General features: G+C 42.3%; 1 long non-coding RNA gene across 1 annotated transcript; it reads right to left on the reverse strand.

Moving 5' to 3' along the window:
* Positions 1–617: 617 nt before the first annotated feature.
* Positions 618–23240, reverse strand: LOC149468225 (uncharacterized). Its single transcript, XR_016311757.1, has 2 exons — positions 23108–23240; positions 618–1078 (listed from the first exon to the last, which is right to left on the reverse strand). It is a non-coding gene; the product is annotated as an uncharacterized LOC149468225 (long non-coding RNA).
* Between the last annotated feature and the right edge of the window lie 1557 nt (positions 23241–24797).

Below are 24797 nucleotides of genomic sequence, written 5' to 3' on the forward strand. Positions count from 1 at the left end.
ATATTTTTACATCCCAGTCCCAATCAGATTCTTCTCCGGGAATGGTCATTTTCAGGTTATAGCCCTACTGTTTCAGCTTTGCAACAATGCCACAGGTATACATGTAGCAGCTCTTTCGAGATTATAATTCAGAAAATTCAACAGGTTTGACTAAAGAAAATAACAAGCTATTCTTTGAACCTGATTGGCTAATCAGTCTTGCAGGCTGTTTACTATATACAGTATACAGGAAAGAGAAAATGTACTTTGTTACTCTGTAATCTTATTGCTTTTTACTTTCAGGACAATAAAATGTGCAATATATGTTCTTTCAAACATCATAAAAGAGGAATGCAGGTGTTCTAACAAAAGAATATTTAAGCGCTTTCACATAAAGTACATGTGTTTCAGCATGCAATAACATGTGTGTTTTCAATTCAGTATGGGTATGTTTTGCACATGTTATAAAGGACCTCATCCGGTTGGCTTGAATAGGAAAATGCACAGAATACATGAGAAAAGCAGCTGTCAGGACTTTTTCCCCAAACACCTTGATGCCACAGATTGCTGTGAACATGTACACATTATCTGACCTGGGGAATGTAACAAAAAATAATGACCGGCAGAAACAATCCATGTACTTTAAAGAATAAAAAATGACTTTTTTAATGTGCTCAGGAAAATAAATATAACCTTAGAATTAATAGAGAAAATATAAAATATCTAGTGAGTGATACTGATTATCCGTGTCTAAGATTTGAGCGTGAGTGTGACTAGGATAAAGCAATTCTTCATTTGCTGGACATGAAATGGAAGGATTAAAGGATGCCACAGCCACTTGATGGGAATGCAGTCTGTCATCCTTTATTATGGTCATTTCTGACTGGTGTCTTCTGCCATCAGTGGCCAGTATTCAGTTCAGCTCATCCTTCATCCTCTTCATTGTTTCCCATATCCATCCTGATTAACAGGATTCTGTACATCTTTCTCTATACTTCTTCCACCAAACCAGTAATGTTTGAGGTTTTCCTTTTCTTTTTCTTTTTCTTCTTGCTCCTCTTTACTTGAATCTCCTTTATTGATGTTTGTAGGCTTTCTTCTACAAATATGAATAACAATATATTTATTATAGGCTTTATTTTTTCATATATATTTATTTTTTCTAGTTCTGATCCTAATAGTATTGCCACATTTAAAGCTATAGATATAAAACAAACAGTGAAGTTATGTTTCTATATAAAAAAGGTTAAAATTTAAGAAATAATTCTGCTGCCATTCCTCTGCTTTAAAATAATTAAAACAAAAGGAGAGTCAAACAAACTGTCAAAGTCGAAAGACAGATTTCTCATCCAATCATAGACTTTTGTCTGTTGGGTTAACCAGAAATATTTCATTAGGATAAAGTACTGCAGGCTCTCTTTTATGACTGAGCCACAAAATGCAGGCCCTAGTGTGGAGTAACCTGCCAATGCATAGTGGAGATTTTTAAATGTAATTAATGTGACTACTTGAATTTCTTTTTGAATCAACTTCTTATAATCCTCTGAACAGGAAGACCCAGTCTGGGAGCTGGGGGAGCATCACCAGAATCAAGTCATGCTCTGCTGCAGTGCACAATGTAGTTATTCTAATACAGGGAATATGCTTAGTGGATTTGGATGGAAGAACACTAGGATCAGGGCCAGTGCAAGGATTTTTGTCTACTCCGGTGAAGGTGCATTTTGCTGCCCCGCCCCCCTCCGCAATGCTACCCCTCACCCCCCAGGTGCCCTGGTAGGATGCAGTGTGAAGGATGCCAGACAGCATTGGAAATTTGAGCTGTGCTAAACTGTTACTAAATACCAGTGGGTTCTGCATTCTCCACTACCCTTCATTAGCTACGGGATTCAGATTTTACAGCTGCCGCACTTCGTGGTGCCCTAAGGCAGCTGCCTTAGCAGCCTTACTGCTGCTCCCTGGACCTAACGGAGGCTGAACAGATTTACCTCAAATAATTTAAGTTAAGAGGTAACTAAAGTCTGCAGAATACTCACCTCCATTCAATTGGTGCAAATTTGGAATCCCTTATGGGCCACTGACATCCTGTATCTGGGCTTCTTTCAAATGCAGGGTTTTTGGCCTCTTGTTTGGCCAGCAGGGTTGACATGACTCCTGTACATTGGCACGCTGCCGAGATTGTATACTAACCTGTCCATGCTCAGCTCAGTGTACATTCAATAGAAGACTGCAAACAGGTAAGTGAGTTTGTGTCATTGCAAAGAAGAGAGAGTATGTCTTTTCTGTAATAAAAAAGCTCCCTACGTACAATTATTTTTACTGAAGGTTTAGTTTCACTTTAAAGGATAAGTTCACCTTTGGAACATGTTACCAGTTCCACCTATATTAGGGTGGAACATGCAACATGTTCCAGCTACTGCCTCCTCTCCCCCGGATCCCCCCTTCCTGTGACAGTGGACCGGGTTCTTCTCCTTGCACCTGATGTCAGAATTTAAAAATAGAGTTTTGCGAATAAATGGACAATATCTTGCAGCTCTCAATAACTGTGAGGGTGGTGGTGAGCATCCTCATAGTTCATTGATTCTTCCTGCCATTCAGTAACTGTCTGTGAGAGACTGGAATTGGACCCATGCTGTGCTGATCGTGGGGGCAATGCCTTACAGGCTGCAGAATAGAGAAATAACAAATGAGTGGGATTTTTACCTACAAAACGATGTGCATTTGTTACTTTTTTTAAAAGTTGAACTTAACCTTTAAGACATTTCAAACATATGTGTTTTAACTTTGTATTTAGCTATTTGCCTGACGTTCTGTTACAAGAAACTGAGCACAAACAAGGAAATACCTGCATTCATTTTGCCCAGGGGTCCTCAGACGTATTAAACAGGAGGCCAGTTCACAGACCTTCACACTGTTGGGGGGCCAAACTATAGTTTGAAAAAAATATGAACAAATTCCTATGCACACCGCACATATCATATTTGTAGTGCAAAAAACAGAGAAAAACAATACAATATTTAAAATGCACTGTACACTGTAACCCACTTGACACCACAATGCACTGTACTCTATAACGCACTGGACACCGCAATGCACTGTACACTGTAACCCACTGGACACTGCAATGCACTGTACTCTATAACGCACTGGACACCGCAATTCACTGTACACTGTAACGCACTGGACACCGCAATGCACTTACACTGTAACGCACTGGACACCGCAATGCACTGTACACTGTAATGGACTGGACACCACAATACACTGTACTCTGTAACATGCTGGATACCGCAATGTGCTGTACACTGTAATGCACTGGGCAACGCAATGCACTGTACACTATAACGCACTGGACAACGCATTGAACTGTACACTGTAATGCAATGAACACCGCAATGCACTGTACACTGTAACGCACTGGACACCTCAATGCACTGTACACTGTAGCACACTGGACACCGCAATGCACTGTACTCTGTAACACACTGGACAACAAAATGCACTGTATACTGTAACGCACTGGACACCGCAATGCACTGTATTCTGTAACGCACTGGACACCGCAATGCACTGTACACTGTAACATACTGGACACTGCAATGCATTGTACAATGTAAGGCACTGGATGACGCAAAGCACTGTACTCTGTAACGCACTGGACCCCGCAAAGCACTGTACTCTGTAACGCAGTGGACCCCGCAAAGCACTGTACTCTTTAACGCATTGTACTCTGTAACGCACTGAACACCACAATGCACTGTACACTGTAACACACTGGACACCGCAATGCACTGTACACCGTAATGCATTGGACACTGTAATGCACTGTACACTGTAACGCACTTGGCACCGCAATGCACTGTACTCTGTAACGCACTGGATACCGCAATGTGCTGTACACTGTAATGCACTGGACATCACAATTCACTGTACTCTGTAACGCACTGGGCACCACAATGCACTATACTCTGTAACACACTTGGCACCGCAATGCACTGTACTCTGTAACGCACTTGGCACCACAATGCACTGTATACTGTAATGCACTGGACACCACAATGCATTGTACACTGTAATGCAGTGGACCCCGCAAAGCACTGTACTCTGTAATGCAGTGGACCCCGCAAAGCACTGTACTCTGTACCGCACTGGACACCGCAATGCACTGTACATTGTAACACACTGGACACTGCAATGCACTGTACACTGTAACACACTGGACACTGCAATGCACTGTACACTGTAACACACTTGGCACTGTAATGCACTGTACACTGTAACGCACTGGACACCGCAATGCACTGTACACTGTAACGCACTGTACTCTGATACATTGGACACCACAATGCACTGTACACTGGTACATTGGACACCGCAATTCACTGTGCATTGTAACGCATTTGACACCGCAATGCACTGTACAATGTAAGGCACTGTACTCTGATACACTGGACATCGCAATGCACTGTACCTGGTGTGCTCTCCTCCTTTCCTGTCCTGTTGCTCCTCTGGCTGCAGCCAATGAAATCCGGGGCTTGCAGGCTGCCTTGTGGTCGAGGACCCAGTGAGCAGCCTAGCTAATTGCCGGCCGGCGTTGTTGTTTTTTTTTTTTTTTTGTTCTGCTGGCCCAAAGAGCTGAATAAATGTCTTTGGCGGGCCATAGTTTGATCACATCATTATTTATATAGGATTTACTAGGTTGGGTTCATGCACTAGGGGGCATGCAACAATTTTGAGGCACCAGATATAGGGATTTTTGGTAATACATATCCCTTTTCTAAATGCACTTATAATATATTAAATTTTATTAATGTAGTGCCTACCTACCTTATTTACCATGGTTTGAGGACCCCTGATTTAGCCAATCACTGTAAAAATGTGCCCTCTGCTGGCTGTTATGTATTTTGCAACAATTTTTGTTTTGTCGATTTTGAAGGAAAAATGGTTGGAAAGCAATGAGGTTATTGGGAAATTTAAAGTTCAAAACCATATTTAAAAAAATAATATTTCAGTTTGGATAAATACATGAATCAAAATTACAGTTAAATAGTCTAGCAGGTGATTGGTTACCAGTTTATAACTGTAATAAACCTAGACATCCTAGATACTATTGTGGGTCTCAACTTTTATATCATCTCATGCCTTTGGAAATCTTGCTTAAGGAATAAACTAAAAATAGCCCTGAAATCAGCAGAGACAAAAGATGGTGGTTGGGTACATTGCACATAATCCAAATGCAGAAAATTTGTTTCACAACACATAGACATGAACACTCACATCCTAAAATCCTGCATGTCTATGTGCACACCAGACTACTTTGAAACTTAGGAGAACAATAGGCTACCTACCTGTAAATCCAAGTGAACTAGTAGTGTAGTGGAATGCTGATTTACTCACCATGCTCAAATGCACGTGTGCAGACCCCTTTAACTCCATCTCCCACAACCCTCTGGGTTTCGGAGCAGGCGCAGGGAAGAGAGGCTCCTTAATTTTCCTCCATCAGTGGCTCAGAGGGACCACATCTGATAAAGCTGAGATAACTAAGCATGTGACCTGCAGTTTGGTGAGCCAGGGGTGTATTTATCACAAGGCAAACAAGGTATTTGCCTAGGGCGGGATTTTTCAGGGGGGCAGCAACATTTTTCAGGGGGACAGTGCTGCCCCCGAAAGAAGGGATGGAAAAAGGGACACATGCACCATGGGGACCAGGTGAGATCTGAGAAAGGTTGCGGGCTGCTTGATGGTGTTTGCAGAGCCTGACTCTTGTTCCTGGGGATATCTGTAGCTGTGAAGGTGAATATCTTCTCTCTCACCGGGTTGGGGAGAGGTTGCCACTGTATGGGGGGCGGTGGTAGTGGAAGGTTCTCTTGGGTGTGTGTGTGTGTGGGGGGGTGGTGGTCGGTGTCAGGGTCTCTCTGTGGGGGGGGGGGGATTTTTGTGTTGCCTAGTGCAGCACAAACCCTAAATACAGCACTGAAGTGACCTCACCTCCACTGTCAAAACCACAGTGTGAGATGGCGGGCAGGAGCTTGATAATACACAGTCTCCCTGGAAGACTTGATTACTGTCAGGAGCGCCTCTCCAACTACTACCAGATTAGCCCCAGTGGGGTGGTTCTGTGTCCTCAGATCTGTTTGCTGGTGTTACCATAGCTGCCCTTGACTCCACTGAGAGGGCTGCTGTTTGAAGACAAATAGCTGTTTGTGTTCTGAACTGTTTTATTATTATTACAGGTACTTATATAGTGCCATCACTTTACGCAGCACTTTACACATATGTTTTGCATTCACATTCTCAATTTATCCTGTGGGGGAGGTTTATTGAAGCTGGATAACTCAGAATCTGGTACAGCTGTGCATAGTAACCAATCAACTTCTTACTTCAGTTTGTTCAATTAAGCTTTAATAAAAAAAAAAACCTGAAAGCTGATTGGTTTCTATGCACAGCTGAACCAGATTTTGCACTCTCCAGTTTTAGTAAATCTCCCCCTATACATCGGTATAGAGTCTTACAGAGACTTTACTATTCAGCCACATGTTACCCTAATCAATCAATTACATTGCTGTGAAGAGTCCATAGGTTTCCTAATCTGTTTTGTATTAGATTGTAGTTCATGCATGCTCTTTGCCATTCTGAACATGTTTTTTATTGTTTCACCTAACTTTTCTCCAAGTTTAGTAATCTGATAAAAGTGCCAGTTATTACTTTAGTCTGATTACAGTTGGCAGATTATTTACATAAGCCAATTAACTTGTACATTGTAACTACAACCCTCAGAGGTGGGAGAGGATCAACCCCACCTAGTTTTTAAAAGTTTTGGGCCCCTTTGCTGCTTTTGCATTGTACACATAAGGTTTGGAATGCTGGCCACTTCTCAGGATACTGGACTTCGAATGCTGACCTCCTCAAGAGGACAAATATTAGACACGTCAGTAATGTTTTGATACAGGGTAAGCTCTTGGGATTAAAAGGGTGGTGAGACCTTGTAGTTGAAGTGACTGGCAACCAGATGTCTAGCACTGGTTTGGTCTAAAGGAATTGGGCCTGTATACTGTAGACTTCTATTGTCTTATTTTCTCAGCCAGTGACCCCATATTTTACATGTTCTTTTTATCCATTGTTCTCTTTTACCCTTCTTGGTGGAAGAATTTAGATTTCTGATTACTGCACACACAGAGCAAGTGGAATTCATTTTTTTCATTGGAGGCACCATACTAAACAATGTCTTAAACTTGTTTCTGTTTGTTCCCAGCAATTTTGATTTATTATTTCAGGTACTTATATATAGCGCTGTCAATTTACACAGCTCTTTTACATATATATTGTACATTCACATCAGTCCCTAACCCTCAAGGGGAATACAATCTAAGGTCCCTAACTCACATCCATACATACACATATTAGGGCCATTTTAGACAGCAGCCAATTAACCTACCAGCATGTCTTTTTGGAGAGTGGGAGGAAACCGGAGTACCCGAAGGAAACCCACGCAGGCACAGGGAGAACATGCAAACTCCAGGCATATTCGGAATTTGAACCAGCAACCCTAGTACTGGTAGGCGGAAGTGCTAACCATTTAGCCACTGTGCTGCCAACAGATGGCCAAATTAGTTACATCTCAGCTTTGTCTGCATGGGCCTGTTCCCTGTGTGAACAGCTTTATGATTGCTCACTCCCATTCTGCAAATCTAAAATTTCCTAAATACAAACAAAGATATGAATTGTTGAAAATGTTCATTGTAAATCTGCTCTAATGTCACGTAAAGAAAGGAATGTGGTATGGTAAATATATTGTACCTTCACTTTCTAGTGTAAATCAGCAACAGAAAGAGAATACAATACATAAATATTCTTTATTTCAGGAAAGACCATTGTGAAATCATTTTAGGAAAAGGTCTTTTGAGGTTTTGAGTGATCATAGTCTAGGAAAAATAATCTTTAATAACTTGGTTGAATCAGTTCATTCTAACCAAGTTAACAGACAACACAGTCATTTATATTGTTCAATTCAAGTCTCTAAAATACCTCTCTCCCTGGGTAGTGAAATAAATAGGACTTTCAAAATGATTTCTTCTTAAAATAGTAATATTCTTTAAATGTTTTTAACAGAACAGTGTGTGTCTAATCAGCCTGCGGAAAGACTCCAATAAATTAGGTAATTTTACTAACGTTTACCCTTGCCATGACTTTTGCCTCCAGGCTGGCTATGTATACTCAGATGTGTTTATTGTCAATTTAATCAGTTATACTCTGCATTTGCCTTTCTTCAGCAATGTTTCCTCTCCCTCATATTTAGGGAATTCCAGCATGCATTCTAAATTTGTCATCCTTTATTATATTGCTTAGGTGAGTTATTGACTTACAAGGTAGAGAGGAGGTCCGGGTTCTCCACTTGCATGGGTTCATGGTGAACCCTGCAAATTTGAGACCCAAAGACCTGGCAAAATAATGTGGGAATTTTCTATAGTAACCATAATGCATTGCCTGGCCTTTGAAGTTAGGTCATCTGGCTTAGGAGGGCCAATAAGGGGGCATTTGGATAAGCCATAAAAGTGTACGGTAGTAGCAGGCATATTTACAATGTCCTTTAAAAACATCTATAAAGCATTTTTTTGCTTTAAAATAACACAATATACTTACCTTCTCTGTGCAATACAATTACACAGAGCAGCCCTTATTCTCCTCCTCTTGGGTTTCCCACTGGTGCTCTCAGCTCCTCCTCTTCTTGGTGTGCAACCATAGGAAGCCACTTCCTATCGTGGCACACCTGTTGGTTTGATTCCAAGCCACAGACAGCGAGGCTCAGCCCCACCCCTGCTCCCTCATCACAAGATTTGACTGACAGCAGGGAGAGATCCGCTGCAGATGGGCACAGCAATGGATTTTGATCGGGCTAAGTATAAGGGGGGGGGGGGGGTAACAGGGCGGTATACATACTGAAACTTTTTTACCTTCATGCAGGGAATGCATTAAGGTAAAAAATGTTTAAGCTTTACAACCACTTTAACTGTGACAGAGAGAGCATAGGGAGTGTTGCTGACAAACTGCATAGAAAGAAATTAGTGTAGGCCTTGTAGGCAATGGAAGGTCAGTTAACCTCCCTGGCGGTATTCCCGAGTGTAGCTCGGGGTAAAGTTTCAGCACCACAAGCAATAACCCCGAGCTATACTTCAGAATACCTTGCAGTGTTGCTGCGGGATCCCTTCTGCACTTACCTTGTCCTTCGCTCCCACGATGTCCCCTCTGCAGTGTCCCTGGCAATGTCATCCGGTGGATGCCGGCATATGTCTTCTGGGTTCCGTTCCCTGCAACGACGGGACGTACGGGAACAGAATGGCGGGAAATTTAAAAATGTGAAAAGGTGACATTTACTCAATACACTAAAATCACATAGTAAAACATTATTGTATCAAACCATTTCACATTCATTTTGTCCCTAGTGCTTTGTCCTGTGCCCTGCCTGCATTTTTACCGTTCTTTCTGCCAGGAAACTGAGAAATCTCCATGGCGTCCAAAAAGCGTTCCTTTAGGTCAAAAGAGACCAGCTATAGTAAATTAGAACTACCGTACTTGTATAATTGAGTGATAATGATTCATGGGGAAAATCGTCATCAGAAACTGAAAATGATTTTGCGACTTTGCTCAGCGATGTGCGAACTTGGCGCTATATTTCAAATTTCAGTGTTTTTGGTTTGATTATATTATTGAATTAAATTTATTATTATTATATTATTATTTTGTATGATTATTTATTAAATTATAATTTATGATTTCAAGTTTCAAATTTTAACATACCCGGGATGTTTACTAGTCTCTTGTTTGGACAGATATCAGTGAGTTATTCCTAAAAATTACTGGCCTACAATAAAAAAATACATATTTCAATACAAAAGAAAATGTACCGCTTTGAGCACAGAAATACTGACATAATCAGACCGCTAGAGAGGCTACAGAAGATGAAACCCATATTGAATAACATGTAGGTAGTAAAATGTTGAGTATCTTGGAGAATTGGGCGGTGGAGGGCAGAGAGGTTTTTACATCTTTTGTTACATTTCATGCTGGCTATACAGATAGATTGCTTTTGTTCAGCTTTAGGGCTGAATTATAGAAATCTCACACATTCCTCCATCCACACAAACGGCATAGATGGACAATTCCCCCCTGCTGGGCTATTGTATTCTGACAGCCACTGGTGCTGGCTGCCAGAATACTCAACTGGCGCATGCAGCTAATTAACTGCAGGTACTGTTTGGCCAGCAATTGAAAAAAAGTCAAGTGAGCAGCTGATTTTTGATGGGCTTGCAGGGCCACCCACTTTTCCAATTTGGCAGATCAGGCACTTCCTGTCTCTTTGCAGCTATGCTCACTGCTGCAATGTATGTATGACGGGAGTAATGGTCATCACACTGGTGGGACATCAAACATGGCTGCCTTTGTTCATCTCGGTTACATGGTGGATTGATTAGACTAGTAGTTTACATAACAAAGAAAAGGTTATTTGTGCTTTTTTTAAGCTCACAGGAAGTGACAGAGATGCTGTGTTTCCGACAGGTATTTTCTGTGCTTGCTGAAAATGTTCTTAGGCTGAAAAGAAAAACTAATGCAACTACCACATCTAAGGACTAGAAAGCTGCAATATATAAAACTTTTGTTTTTGGGTTCAAATATTCTTGTTGCTGTAGCTGCTCAGGGCTGTGGATAAGGGGGTACCACCTGTCCTTCTGTATAGGTCCCAGGCCAGCAAGGGGGCCCAGGCAGCTGGGTGTATCGGATGTGGGCAGGGAGGGTTATCAGCCCGGTGGGGGGATTACTGGAACCAATCCCCTGTATGGCTCTCCCTGCAGCAACTGAAATTTGGCTTCTATTTCTCCCCCTCCTGCTGGCTTTCAGCTGCTGCAGAGAGAGACATACAGGGGAATGTTTCCAGTAATTGCCCCCCCTCGCTGCACCCATCACCCTCCCTGTGCACCATACATTTCCCCCTGCTGCTCAAGCCCCCCTGTGTGCCCCCAACCCTGCCTGCAGTGCTGCCGACTTTCCTCCTCTCCTCACCGGCAGCTGCAAGCACACAATAGGATCCTTAACCTCTTGGCGCTGGCCACACACAAATGTGCGGCCTCCTGGTGTCTGGGCCTTGACGCCGAGCGGCCTCACATTTGCGTGCAATTAAGAAAAACATATGTGGTGAGAGTGCCCCATGGACACATGTCCGGTACTCACGGAAAGGTCCTGATCTCCTCTTTCCATTGGGAACTTTCACCGATCATGTGACCGCCGTGACAGCGAATCATGATGGTCACATGACCCTAAAACCCCGCCCCACCTCCCGGCTTCTGAAACCCTTAAAGGGTTGGGAGGCGCCGGCTCTAAGGGGTTAAGGATGGAAAGTGGGGGAAGGGTTCCACAAATATTTCACATCTACCAGTCCCTATCTATCCTGAATGAATGCAATAAGTGATTGGTACTGATCACTCACTGTGTTCATTCATATCTGAACCATAGTAAACTGTGATTTTTTGGGGAGGGGGGGGGGGCTGTCAGGTTATCTGTATGGGGCCCTGGGGTTTCTAACAGTAGCCCTGTAGCTGCTTCTGTGTAAACTTCACAAGAGGACTGTCAGCTTTCAGATGAGCTTAACTGAAGGGCAGGGGAGACATCAGGGGTCTAATGGACTCCTGATGTCTCAGTAAAGAGACCCTTCCACAGTAAATTGCTATCATATAGGGATACTGGCACTGGCACTAGTTACCCCAACTGCCTTCTATTTCCCAAATGCCTACAACGATGATCATGTAGCTGGATGTGCGTTACACGTGCAGCTTTTTTGCTGAACACTGTTTTCTCAGTTCTATGTAGTTTCAATAAAACAGAGAAAAAGACCACATGGGAAGCATTTTAATCATCTGGGAAGAAAAGGAGGAATGTCGCTTAACTGCCGCCTATGTATAAAATGAATGCCAGAAAATTGAATAAGCAACTTTTTGTTAATTGCATTGAACAAAGTAGTTTTTTTTCTGACACTTTCTCTGAATCTGTCTATTTTGATTTCTTTTCCCCTAGAAGTGAGTGTACTCTGTTAAATTCAGAAATGTTAATTATGCACAAACCTAGCACAGCAGGAAAACTACAATTATCTAGAATGTTCAGAGAAATCAAAACAGAAAATAAATTAGAGCTAAATAAAAGTGGAATGTTCCATGGCGCCCTGGTGTTAATTGCAGAGAGAGTGTTATTTCTGCTACAAAGTTATTAAAGAGTTACCGGCTGAATGTAAAAAATCAGCTAAATTTGGCGAGTCAGATATGTAGCATGCAATAACAATGTCATCATTTATTAATTTACCAATTATTCCTGTCTGCTTTCTGGCTGCATTTTTTTTCAAACTAAAATAAACAATGCCTTCTTTTGTTTCTAAAGAAAAGAAAATACATTTCTGGAACTTTGTGCCAGAAAATTGTACAACTCTATACTGGTGCTGACAAGCTAAAAACAGAGGCTTGCCTAAGTTATAGTATTTTAAAAAATGTAAGCTGATTGTAAACATGCGATTGTAATTTATTCATGTATACCATAATTTCTGAGTTAACATAGAAATGATAGTGGAAAAAGGAAACTCCCTGTGAAAGTTGTAGGCCGTTCAAATGTTGGGAGGTTCCCCTGACATTTAGGTAGAGAAAAGGGCAAAGCATTGTACAGTGACTAAAGCAGGTTTTCCTTAGCATTGAAGACGCTGGCCACTGGTATTACTAAGGGGACCATGGCATGGAAATTATATGAAGCCCAATCAAAACTTTTCCTCTAGTAAACATTTAGGTTAGGTACAGGGGCGGACTGACAACTCATGGGGCCCCCGGACAATAGGGAATCATGGGGCCCCTGTGTCCTTGCCCAAACTCAAAAAAAGCCTATGAAAAAGGTACTAGGGGCATCTCATGGGGCCCCCAACTGACCCCAGGCCCTTGGGCAGTGCCCAAGTTTCCAAATGGTCAGTCCGCCCCTGGTTAGGTATAGCAGTGAACATAGCCTAGCACAGTGACTTAAGCAGGTTTTCTCTTGTATTGACAAGGCCTGCACCCTGGCATCACTAAGGGTGCTGTGGTGTGGACATGATCTAAAATCCAGCCAAAACCTTTCTTCTAGCATGCATAGCACGGGAAAAAGCATGGCACAATGACTAGCAGGCTCTCTCTGGCATTGAAGAGGTCTACATCCTGACATCACTAAGGGTGCCATAATGTGGAAAGATCTAAGGTCCAGCTAAAGCCTTTCCTCTGGTATACATCTAGATGTAGCATGGTACGGTGACTAATGCAGGTTCTCTTTAACAGTGAACAGGCCTGCCCTCTGGTATCACTAAGGAGGGCATGATATGGAAATGATTTAAAGTGCATCCACAACCTTTCCTATAGATCACATTTAGGTATAGCACAGGGCATAGAATGGTACAACGACTAAAGCAGGCTTTCTCTAGCATTGAAGAGGCCTGCATTCTGGTATTACTTATGGAGTGGACATGATCTAAAGTTCAGCCAAAACCTTTCCTCCTTTATACATTCAGGTGTAGTACAGAGCATAGTACAGTCGTTGTACCATTCTATGCCCTGTGCTATACCTAAATGTAATGCTCAGATTCTCTTTAGTAGTGACGAGGCCTTATTCTTAAAATCACTAAGGGGACATAGTGTGGAAGTGAACTAAAATTCATTCAAAACATTTCCTCTAGTATATACACTGCTCAAAAAAAATTAAAGGAACACTTTTTAATCAGAGTATAGCATCAAGTCAATTAAACTCTTGGGATATTGATTTGGTCAGTTAAGTAGCAGATGGGTTAATTAGTTTCAGCCGCTTTGGTGTTAATGAAATTAGCAACATGTGCACTAAATGGGCAACAATGAGACGACCCTCAAAACAGGAATTATTTACAGGTTAAGGCCGCTGACATTTTTTTCCCTGCTCACCTTTTCTGACTGTTTTTCACTAGTTTTGCAGTTGGCCAGGGTCAGTGTCACTACTGGTAGCATGAGGCAATACCTGGACCATACAGAGGTTGCACAGGCAGTCCAATTCCTCCAGGATGGCACATAAATACATGCCGTTGCCAGAAGGTTTGCTGTGTCTCCCAGCACAGTCTCAAGAGCACGGAGGAGATTCCAGGAGATAGGCAGTTACTCTAGGAGAGCTGGACAGGGCTGTAGAAGGTCCTTAACCCATCAGCAGGACTGGTATCTGCTCCTTTGTGCAAGGAGGAACAGGATGAGCACTGCCAGAGCCCTACAAAATGACCTCTAGCAGGTCACTGGTGTGAAAGTCTCTGACCAAACAATCAGAAACAGACTTCATGAGGGTGGCCTGAGGGTCCAACGTTCTCTAGTGGGCCCTGTGCTTACTGCCCCGCACCATAGAGCTTTATTGGCATTTGCCATTGAACACCAGAATTGGCAGGTCCGCCACTGGCGCCCTGTGTTTTTCACATATAAGAGCAGGTTCATCCTAAGCATATGTGACATGACAGGCATAAAGGGTCTGGAGAGCTGTGAAGAATGTTATACTGCCTGTAACATCGTTCAGCATGATGGTTTTGGTGGTGGGTCAGTGATGGTCTGGGGAGACATGTCCATGGAGGGAAGCACAGACCTCTACAGGTTAGATAATTGCACTCTGATTGCCATTAGGTATTGGGATGAAATCATTGGACCCATTGTCAGACCCTACGCTGGTGCAGTGGGTCCTGGGTTTCTCCTGGTGCGCGACAATGCCCGGCCTCATGTGGTTAGAGTATGCAGGCAGTTCCTGGAGCATAAAGGAATTGATACCATTGAATGGCCCCCATACTCACCTGACCTAAATACAATAGAATACCTCTGGAATATTATGTTTCCGTCCATCCGACGCCACCAGGTTGCACCTCAGATTGCCCAGGAGCTCAGTGGTCCAGATCTGGGAGGAAATACCCCAGGATACCATCTGTTGTCTCATTAGGAGCATACCCCAACATTGTTAGGCTTGCGTACAAACAGGTGGGGCCATACAAACTACTGAGTACCATTTTGAGTTGCTGCAATGAAATCTCAGCAAAATGGACTAGCCTGCTGCATCCTTATTTTAACTGTGATTTTCGGGGTGTCTTTGAATTCAGTCCTCTGTAGGTTGATAATTTTAATTTCCATCAAATGATGGGGCATCCTTACATTCCTAACACATTACCCAGTCCATATTAGTATAGATATCCAGCATGATATTTTTCCCAATTGAGATATGATATGTTTTCAAAGTGTTCCTTTAATTTTTTTGAGCAGTGTATTTCCGTATAGCATTGGGCATAGCCTAGTATAGTGAATTAAGCAGGTTCTCTCTAATATTGAAAAGACCTCTGCCATGGTATCACTAAGGGTGCCATGGTGTGGTTATCTAAGGTTCAGCCAAAACCTTTCTTCTAGTATACATTTAGGTAAGCATGGTATAGTGACTAAAGCAAGTTCTCTCTGGCATTGAAAAGGCCTGCACCCTGGTATCACTAAGGGGGTATGATGTAGACATGATCTAAAGTCCAGCCAACACCTTCTTTAAGTTTACAGCAGAGCATGAAAGGAATAGACCCACTGTCAGGTTTATATTGATGCTTGTGTCCCCGCTGGCAAATTCACCCTCACAATCTGTTCCTGTTACTAATGTCAGAAAGTCTCAGAAAACTGTCAGACTGCCCAACTTTCCATGGTACTGGCAATTTTCCTTTTACATTGGAATCTTGTGCCTCTTTGTTACAAGGGAATGACTGCCATGTAGGTTTGCAGCTCAATTTGATTTGAATCCTTTACAGCTGGACCTTCACAAGAGGAAAGCCTGCTTTGAAATTTCATATGATGCTCACAGTTCTTCACATTTGCCATAATGAGGTAGGAGTACTCCTGTCTTTGAACACCATGGCTGCTGACATACCCTGCTTATAGTATGATTTATTTTTCCCAGCAAACAATATTAAATATATATGGCTACCACTTCCTCAGCAATATTCGTACAACATCAATGCTGAACAAATCCCTTTTGTTGGGAAAGATAACTAAAAGTATGAATATCGTTATAAAAGTATACACTGTAAACTTTCAGTCCCCCCATCTTGTATTGAGGCTCACTGTGAAACCTCTGAGGTCTCTCTTAACACACATTCACTATTTTGACATATAATCGAAATATGCATTACAAGATGGATTTTGGATGATTACTTGCAATACAAAATATGGAGCTTATTTCTTAATTTTAAGATTAAATGCGATTAAAATATAGGTTGAATATTTGTTTTCATAAATATGCTGTGTTGTTTTCAAACAAAAAGAGATACGTGTGGGATTGAAGTATGGTTTACTAATGTTCTTCGAGTTGATTAGTATCATTCTGTACGTACTAGACACCTATATGAGTGTTTGTGTGGTTTTGAAGTGTACACTTGTAGAAGAAGCGTGTCCCCTAGTTGGCCTGCTGAGTACAGCAGCGAGCAGCCAGGCTGTCATTAGCTGAAGTGTACACCAGCAAGAGCACTGAGCAGGCAGGCTGTCATTAGTTGAAGTGTATTGCACTTAGCCTAATGCTTGTAACCCATCTCACTTGTGTGGTGGTAATAATTGCAATAATGCCTATGTATTGTCACTTTCCTTATCTGTTTTGTTTTTCCACGTAAGATGACACCAGTAATTACATTGAGTTGGCAGGGGCCATGCCCAACTACTTGTAACAAACCTGGCTAACAGTTTTGTAAACCGTATCTGTTTTAATTAGGCACTACAGACATGTCCAAAATGCTGTAATTCACAGAAGCTAACATTCTTTATCTTTCACCATCCTAACAACAAAGTTGGTTAGTGGCTGAGTTACCGTATCTTGTCCATCATTTATGGCTAAAGTTATTGTAAAGGAATTAAAAAAAAAGAAGCATGTCATACTTACCTGCTCCACCAGTACTCCTGGCTCTTTTCAACTTCTGAGTGCCCCTATAGAAAGCTTCTTGACACACACAGTATGGCTCTGCCCTGCCCCCACTCCCTCCTCGCTGGCTATAGTTGAAAGCAGCAGGAGCCAATGAGGAGAGAGAGAGCCAAGAGAGCTGCTGTGCTCAGGCACAGAGCTGGATCGAGATCGGGTTCAGGTAAGTATGGTGGGTGCTGGGGGGGGAGCAGCACACAGAATGCATTAAGGTAAAACAAAACCTTCTACCGTAAGAACCACTAACTAACCACTAACTGACACTATATGCTGGTAAAAACTAACTCACTCAGAAAGTACCTTCTATTGTTCTCAGGCTGAATCCCCCCCCCTTTTTTTTGTGGCTGCAATCTGACTTTCTGTTAGAGGGTGACTACGTTCGTTCTACATGGTCCCACTATATTTAGCAATGTATCCACCCTTCTCTTGCTTGCTCCCAATATGGACTATAGAGTATGGACTATGGGATCTGTATTGTGTACAGTGCACATGACCACAACTAATGTGCACTCCAAACTGAAGTGAGGGGGAAAAGTAGAGGTAAAGATGCTTACAAAAAGATGAAAACACTAGAGATGTGCACGACGGAAATATTTGTTTTGTTTCATTTTGGATTTGTTAGTTAAGTTAATAATTTTGTTTCATCATACTCTTTATGTTAAAATGATTACATTTCAGAATCTGGTTCGTATATACAGATTAGTTTAGTATATTTGTGATTTTCAAATTGATTTGAAATTAATTCAAATTTGAAAATGAATTTGAAAATGAATTCAAACTCGAAATGGAAACATATTGCAATAAATACAGTAAGGTATAAAAGTGAATAGAACATAATACAAAATAAAGGAATGGAATACAAAAGAAAAGAATAGAATAAAACAGAATAGAAAATAAAAGAATAGAATAGAAAAAAATAGAATAGAATAAAATAGAATGGAATAGAAAATAATAGAATAGACAATAGAAGAATACAATTGAAAATAATAGAATACAACTGAAAAAAAAGAAGAGTAAAATGGAATGAATATGGTCGTCTTCCAAAATTTGGATTTCAGAAGATGGCTATATTTGTTCTATTTGTTCTATGTTATTCTATTCTAATCTATTATATTCTTGCTATTTTATTCTATTCTATGTTGTTTTATTCTATGCTATGTCTTTATATTCTATTGTATTCTGTTCTATTCTCTTTTATTCTATTGTATTCTATTCTATTTTATTTCAAAATAAAACTAATTGCACATGTCTAGAAAACACAGTACAAAATGATTTCATTAAAAATATTATATTTGGAGACTAGAGATACAATTTATTGTCTCATTAACTAAGAACAGCTTATTTTATCTGCTGTCCAACTTGGATCCTGGAGGAAAGATCTCCCCCTATCTCTGACATGACTGGTAAAGCTTGGCTATTAAACTGAGCTACAGTTGTCTTGGCCTGCATAGTCTACTGTCTAAGCATGTTCTCATTCATTCTTTTAATAGAGAATCTACTAGCGAGACTAGGCCACATCAGTGCTGCATCACTTGAGCTGAAGAGGATCCTGCATAGAAATATTCTTAGGATCATATTGTCACAAAATGCCAAGAAGCTTAATCTAAATCCTGGGATCTCCTGAGATAGTAGTAAAGATGTGTCTCTTCACCCTCAAGAGAGAAATCTCTTTTTAAAATAAATTTTATTTTTTTTATATATTTGGATGTTTTTCTAGATAAAAGTAACATTTTTGTGGAGTCTAGTAAATATTTTAATGATTCAAATTGAATAGTTCCATGTATCTATAAACCAGAAAATTTACCAGCTTGATCTCCAATAGCTGTTATCTTTAAAGTGTCATTAAACCCACATCATTATAAAACTATCAATATACTGTATGGTAATTTTTTTTTTTTGTCAGCGCTGCACTAATTTTGAGAAATGATATTCATCACTGTTAAGGTATCAGTTCAGAGTGTCAGCAGCGGTAGTTTATATCTATATATATATACAGTATATTTATTTATATATATCACTTCCTTTTTGAGCGCAGGAGGATTTCCTTCATACAGGAATTGATTTGCTTCAGTTATTTATTCCAAGGGGTGTGCTACCAAATATTAAATTGAGGGTGCCAAAAATTTTCTCCAGTCCATTTTTGGGGTTTTGCGTGGAATGTATCAGATTTGGCTTTTTGTTTCTCCACTTTTTTGTGTTAAAAGAAATAAACATGAGAATGCCTAAACATTTGTATTTCCAACAATTTTCTGGGTGAAGTGGTGCATTATCTGACAAAAATGCAGGGGTGACAACAGGGGCGGACTGACCATTCAGGCACTCGGGCACTGCCCGAGGGCCCAGGGTCAGTAGAGGGCCCCATGAGATGCCCCTGCTACCTTTCATAGGCTTTTTTGGGTGTGGTTTGAGTGTGAGCGAGGACACAGGGGCCCCATGATCTCTTATTGCCCAGGGGCCCCATGAGCAGGGGTGTATTTACCACAAGGCAAATAAGGCACTTGCCTAGGGCAGCATTTTTCAGGGGGGCGGCACCTCCCCCCAGAAGAAGGGATGAAAGAAGGGACAAGCGTTATGGGAACCAGGTGGGATCCGAGAGAGGCTGTGAGCTGCTTGATGGTGTATGCAGAGCCTGACTCGTTCCCGGGGATGTCCGGAGTTGTGAAGCAGAGTGTCTCTCTCTTGCCGGGGGGGGGGAGGTAGTGGAAGGCTCTCCCGAGTGGGGGGCAGGGGTGTTGTTGGTCAATGCCAGGCTCTCTACAAGGCAGGGGGAAGGGGAGGTTGAGGTGGTCAGTGTCCGCAAAGACAGACAATCTTTGTGTTGACTAGGGCATCACAAAACCTAAATACACCACTGCCCATGAGTTGTCAGTCCGCCCATAGGTGACAATATATTTGGCCATGACTGTACATAAAGAGAAGGGATAATGTAAATTAAACAGTGTGCATTTAGTATCACTTTAACAGTTTTGGCCATGTACACTTATGGACAAACAAAGAAGACTGTAATGTCTGGAACATGGGATGGCCTTCCAGATTTATTGGAAACAAAGAAAGAACTTTTTTGAAGACTGCACACTTTCATATACCCCTTCGAGAGATCCCAATGTTTTGCTGCAGGTGAAAGGCACAGGGCACACAGCTCAGGTTTGCCAGCAACCGGTAATTCTATGAGAGGCTGAAAGCTGCTGCAGATGAATGATTCTCTGGGTGGTACTAGCAATTAGGGCAGTATGTGCCCAGGGATGAACACAGAATGCAAGCAGTCTACATTTTGGGCATTCCTCCCTGGATGCATACTGCCCTAAATGCCAGTGCTACTTGGTGCACCATCCAGACCCGTCCAGTCATGGCTGGTTAGTCAGGGTTGCAAAAATCACTAGTTCTATTTTTAGAGGACAATAGTACTAGCCATAGTAAGACCTTAAAGCAGTAGTAAACTGCAAAAAAAGAAAAAAATCCCCTGCAAGGTAATGTTACAATGCGTTAGTATGCATCGCATACTAGCACATTATGACTTGCCTTAAAACAAAGCCCTCCAGCAGCTTGTCGCCACTGCAGAGGCTTCCATCTTCACCCAGTCTTCCTTCCGAGTAGGCAAGCTGTGGCCATGACGACACTCCGGCACATGCACTCGGGAGTTCCAGGCCATGGCACAGTGCTCTGAAGGAACGGCACGTGTATGCCACTCCTTCAAAGTGCATGCAACGGCTGTCAAACAGAGCAAATATCTGAGTTTACTCCCACTTTCAGCAAACATTGATATATCTCTGATATGGTCACATCTTCTATACCAAGTATTATTTATGTAAACACATGGGGAAAGGTGGACATACAAGAACCCTTGTTTAGCAGAGAAGTTTTAACAATTAACCCCTTGGTGCTGACCGCCTTCTGGACCTTTAAGGGTTCTAAAAGCTGGGAAGCAGAGGTGGACATTTTGGTCATGTGACTTCTGTGATTAGCTGTCACATTAACCACTTGCCTACCAGGCACTTATACCCCCTTCCTTACCAGGCCAATTTTCAGCTTTCAGCGCTGCCGCACTTTGATTGACAATTGCGCGGTCATGCAACATTGTACCCATATGAAATTTTGATCATTTTTTTCTCACAAATAGAGCTTTCTTTTGGTGGTATTTAATCGCCACTGGGCGCTTTACTTTTTGCGCTATAAATTAAAAAAAGTGCAAAAAATTTGAAAAAAAAAAAAAAGTTTATTTGTTTCTTTTATAAAATTTTTCAAACAGGTATTTTTTCTCCTTCACTGATTTGCGTTGATGAGGCGGCACTGATGGGCACTGATAGGCGGCACTGATGGGCACTGATAGGCAGCACTAAAGGGCACTGATAGGCAGTACTAATGAGGTGGCACGGATAGGCGGCACTGATAGACAGCACTAATTAGGGGTCACGGATAGGCGGCACTGATATGCAGCACTGATAGGCGGCACTGATAGGTGACACTGATGATGGGTACTGATAGACGGCACTGACTGGCATCACTTCTGGGCACTGACTGGCGGCACTGACTGGCACAGCCCCTGGGCACTGACTGGTGGCACTGACTGGCAGCACTGGTGGGTGGCACTGGTGGGTGGCACTGGTGGACAGCACTGGTGGGTGGGCACAGGTGGGTGGCACTGGTGGGCACAGGTGGGTGGCGCTGGTGGGCACAGGTGGGTGGGCACAGGTGGGTGGCACTGCTGGGCACATGTAGGTGGCACTGCTGGGCACAGGTAGGTGGCACTGCAGAGTGGCACAGGTGGGGGCACTGCTGGGCACAGGTGGGGGCACTGCTGGGCACAGGTGGGGGGCACTGCTGGGAATGGGTGGGCGGGGCTAGTGGGCGCACAGCTGATCGGAACTTGCGGGGGTCACTGCTGGGCACCGATCATCAGGGCACTGATCATCAGTGCCCTGATGATCGGTGCCGATCCCCGCTCTGACAACTGCCGGTTCTCGGCAGTACTTTCCTCACGATCTGACAGCGTGAGGAAAGTGCAGCCGAGAACCGGCACTTGCATTTTCCTGTGATCAGCGTGTCATTGGACACCGCTGATCGAGTGGTAAAAGGCCGGTGGGATCGGCCTTTCACCACATCTCGTGATCAGCTGTGTCCGTAGGACACAGCGATCACGGAGATCGCCGGGTGCGCGCCCCCTGGGGCGCGCAGGAGAGCGCGTTCTGGGAGGACGTCATATGACGTCCACTCAGAACTGGCCGGCCGCGGTGAAGCCGTCATTCGGCTATGCGCGGTCGGCAAGTGGTTAATCACATAATCCGGGAGATCCCATTCGCAAATATGTATCAGGAGCTTACCGATCCCTGTCAGCCACTGTGCTGGGAGCGTGCTCTCAGCATGGTAAGTTGATTTAACAGGGCATATATGCGGCTGCTCGGTGTAAGGCTGGCCATACACTATACAATTTTCTGTCCAATTTCTGCCCAATTTCCTTTAGATTTACCTTCAACTATGTAGTGCAAGAGCCTGCCTAATTGGATACAATTGAAAGTGTTAGTTTTGACCTCCTATTATATGGTTTTTGGTAAATCTAAACCAAAAATCTCAAGAAAATTGTATAATGTATGGCCAGCCTTAGGCCCACCCACTGAGTGGCTGTATATATGAGTACGACACATGCCAAGAAGTTAAAGTAGAACTACACTGTATCCGAGCACCACAAACCAAATACACTATTTAATTCATTTTTAATATTTAAAGCAAACTCACGCATCGATGTATCCATGTTTTATTTTGCTGAGAGATCACTTTGAAAAACCTCCTAACATTTATGGCTGTGACCATATTAAGTAAATGCAGATGATTTATGTAGCATTTACTTCCTGGAATTCGTCTTTCCTTAGCTCAGGCAGGAGGGAAGACTCCTAGGATATATGATATTAATTGTCTTGGTCTGAAAACCAGGAAGTAACAGAGGAAATGTAGAAAAAAACTTTTAAAACAAGTAAGTATAATATTCGTTCCTATCTGTTTGTTAATGCTAGCAGCATAAGGATTCCAAATAGTCAACGTTGATGAAGAGAGTGAAGTTCCTCTTTAATTGACCTGCATGTTAATGCTTTACCAATAGTATACATTTGCTTTCTACTGAAACATTACATATGTGAAATGTATAGCTGCACATACTCACCATCATTGCGTTGGTCAGGTTCACTATAGATTGATGCCAAGGAAAACAGTGAGAAGATAATGAAAGCCAGTAATATAAATGCTATTTCTAGATTGGTGAATGGCAGCTCCATGAATTAGTCGCAAGTCTTTATCTGAAATGGAAGGGAAGTTATTTGCAGACAAACCTGAGGAAAGGCAGTATAATATTCCCTACAAAACATCTAATTAATGTGTATCGCTGGCCCTGGTTCACATATATGCGACCGTGCGGGTTGCGTTTTGTGCAGGCACAAGAGACCATTCATTTGAATGGACTCCCGTGCCCCGTGACACGCAGGGAAGAAGTTCCTGCACTTCTTCTGAAAACGCAGCCCACACGGGAACCTCGGTTCTGAGTATGGTTGCGTTTTCCAGTGCGGACGGCGTGCCATTAGAACTAATGGCACCAGCCTGCGGGTCTGCATTCCTCTGTGCAGGTGGTGCGGCTGCACGGATTTTCATGCGGATCCCCAGCCGCACCACCCGCACATATGTGAACCTAGCCTTAGATATACTGTATAGTTGGAGATTTACTAAAACTGGAGCACTCAGAATCTGGTGCCAGCTGCACATGGTAGCCAATCAATTTCTCATTTCAGCTTATTTAATTAAGCTTTCACAATAAAACCTGGAAGCTGATTGGTTTCTATGCAGCGTTATGCCAGATTTAGCAATGTCCAGCTTTAGTAAATCAACCCCATACTGACTTAAGGTAATAAAAAGAACAATGAAAAGGAGTAAAGCGCAGTAAATAATATAAACCAATCAAGTTTCATCTTTTTACTCACTTTACTACAGTAAACATAAGATGCACGCATGGTAAAAAAATCCCTGGGTTACTATGTCCATTTGGAGATTTGTATACATCCGAATCAACAAAAATACAATTTTCGGATGAAAAATTAATCCAAACGAAATGTGCATGTCTAGGCGTGATTCTGGTCTGTAGGCTTTAACTGTTTTATGGTTTTAAATATAAACTGTAGTCACAAAGTATTTCCAGTATAATTTATGTTATAAAGTCACTATCTTTAATCGTAGGTTAACCCCTGCACTACTAGATTGCTGTTAGTGGTGCTTAAAGCAGTCACGGCACTATCAGGCCTCATTCACATGTCCGTAACACATCCATAAACATTCACTGATCATTAACCACTCCCCATCTGCCCTATAGCAGTAATAATGTTACAGGGCAGCACGGGTGCGCAAAATCACGTATATAAATGTGATTTTGCATTTTCGGGTACCAGTGCAGGTATTCATGGCCTCGGCTGTCAATCACGGGGTCTTGGCAGGTGATTACTCACTGGCACTGGCATTACTGATGGAGGGAGAGAACTGTATGTAAACAATACAGTTCTCTTCCCTGTCAGCTCCTGCACACTGGATCCATGCAAAGCAGCATGCTTGCAGTTGAAAGCACACACACAACACAAAGTAAAACAGCACACAGTTAACCCTTTGATCGCCCCACATATTAACCCCTTCCTGCCCATTACCATTAGCACAGTGTCAGTGCTTTTTATAGCACAAAAATAAAAACCACACAGGCGATTGAATATTACCGAAAGAAATTTCTATTCATGGGAAAAAAAGGACATAAATGTAATTTGGGTGCAGCGTTGCATGACCGCGCAATTGTCAGTTAACGTAACGCAGTGCCATAATGC

The sequence above is a fragment of the Staurois parvus genome, unplaced genomic scaffold (assembly GCF_062004578.1).
Source record: "Staurois parvus isolate SC_StPar_1 unplaced genomic scaffold, SC_StPar_1.0 ptg000090l, whole genome shotgun sequence".
In the NCBI taxonomy this organism is placed as follows: Eukaryota; Metazoa; Chordata; class Amphibia; order Anura; family Ranidae; genus Staurois; species Staurois parvus.